Source organism: Homalodisca vitripennis, chromosome 6 (genome assembly GCF_021130785.1).
Source record: "Homalodisca vitripennis isolate AUS2020 chromosome 6, UT_GWSS_2.1, whole genome shotgun sequence".
NCBI classification, from domain to species: Eukaryota; Metazoa; Arthropoda; class Insecta; order Hemiptera; family Cicadellidae; genus Homalodisca; species Homalodisca vitripennis.
The window spans coordinates 60,720,213-60,722,551 of NC_060212.1; positions in this window are offsets into that span (position 1 = coordinate 60,720,213).

The window sequence follows — 2,339 nt, forward strand, 5'->3', positions numbered from 1 at the left end:
GAAATGTTATAAACATTTCAGAACACATAATTTTTGTCTAGATCTATAAATAAGCTTAAGTTTTCCAATTCTAAGGTATGTAAAAATTTTAAGACACTAGGTCTTCGCAAAGTTGTTTAACCTACTTATCGTCACTCAGAATATGGCCATAGTGGAGATGTTAAAATTGATATTGCTCTTAACAGACACACAATAAAGTGACTTAATAAAAATTTGTGATCTACCATATATATGAGATTCACGCTCCATCCATCCATTCATCTTTAATCACGGTCAACATAACACAGTATTCCAACATAACACTATAACACAGCTGAAAAGACGTTTAGTTCAGCTTGCTATGAAGATGACAAGTCTGCGTTTGAGCATTCCGATTCAATTTTTATTGAAGTTTTTCAAGGCCGGTGATATGAGTAAGTTCAACACTTAACTAAAATTTTGCAAAATAAGTTTAAGCTAGATTTAAAAACTTGTACCGTTTGTAAAGTTAACATAGTCGTAGAACGTCGTTTTGTTTTGCGTTTTACTGCAATTACCCTCGGAAATTAGGCTCTCAAGAGGCAATATTCAAATTGAATTATTGGTATTTGTTCGCTGCAGTTATCTTGGCCATCTTGCAACCGCAGGGTGGGCGGGGGTTGGAAACGGTCAGCTGTATACTGATTTGGTCGAGGTTCTTGTAGTTTATTTTCCTGTTAAAACATGCTTGTTGTGTAGAGCACGTCTGGGCGGCAGTCTGAATTTGGAAGCTCCAAGCCTGTGTGTATCGTAAGCCTATTATTACCCCTTTTTTCAACTGGTGTCTCGTTTTTGTTGTTGACTACACAGAGTAGGTAATTGCTGAATAGTATTAATGATTTGTATATTGCGTCTCACTTTTAAATATGTGTAGATGCCTCAGTATTTGATGTAAATTAGTTAAAAATGGTTGTATTTTGCCCTTTTCAAGAAATTAATTCAGTAAATTCCGAAAGAATACAGATAAATTCATAAAGAAGTTTTAAAAAGATAATCAATATACACTGAATCCGAAACATATATTGAAGGTGCTCTATAAAATTAAGGAGAGCAGAAATTTATTAGAAACAATATTATTTTAATTTATTAAAGTTAAAATTGAGAAGTATTAGTATTTTATATTTAGATTAATTAACTCCTTTATTTTCAAATAGTGAATTTTGATTTTTATTAATTAGCAAGTAGTAAGATCCATGAATCTTTAAACTGTTATTTTGTATATGAGCTTTGGGTATAAACTTGTAACTTTTCTGTTTTAAATAAAATGTATTTTCCCCCCCCCCCCCCCACCCCCCCCCCCCCCCACCCCCCCCCCCCCCCACCCCCCCCCCCCCCCACCCCCCCCCCCCCCCACCCCCCCCCCCCCCCACCCAGTAATCGGGATTCTCGAGAAAGATAAGATAACAGCGACAACAATACCGATCACAATACCTGGAAATGCTTGTTGATTGATGGAATGTTAGTTCTGTTACTCAACTACATATTTTTATAACGTTCCAAGTCCATTGAAAAAAAGTTTAAGCGTTGGGCCCATTAACAATATTGATAATCGTTGTAATTTTGTAATTAAAGAGTTGTTTTTTCGTTCTATCATGTTTGTTTATATAAATTTATAGTTTTGTGTTCTTCATACTGGTGTTGTGGTCGGTATAATCCCAAAGTACCATTTCCCCTTTTCTTTTCTTGCCCATATCCATTGTTTAAGCTGGATAAACACAGTTTTGCCTATTTATAGTGTCAAATTGAAGCCAATGAATAGTGTTTTTAAACTTTCTGGTGCAGGGAGCAAACACTGAAAATTTAAACCTACAATTATTGTACAAAATAATTTACCTGTCAATAAAATCAACTTATTACTTACTAAAAATGTATTCTAGCTTCAAAGTAAAAATGAGGTTGTGAATAATTATGTATACAATATTATTTAAGACATTTTGCTCTGTTATGAACAGCTTCTAAATACATCACAGTTTTAGTTAGTTTTGATTACAGATAGTATAAATAGTTAAAACAAATTTATAACTGCTAATGGTGAAATAAAAACTTAAAAAATATGAGTACTTGGCACATGAAGTTGCTTATTTTATTTCTAAGTTTTCTAAAGGCTAAGATAAATTTTAGTCGAATGTAGTTAATTGTAGCCTTTTACACGATAATTTACCACAGCACAATCTACATTATATTTAAGATGAGGTTTTTGAACCCATTTGGATAGAATTTGCTGTATTTCTCGTCTCTTTTTAGAAAATAATGAGACCGAAAATGTTCATGTCTTTTGTATGTACAAATACGCTTTAAGCTTACATTGTAATATTTTTGAT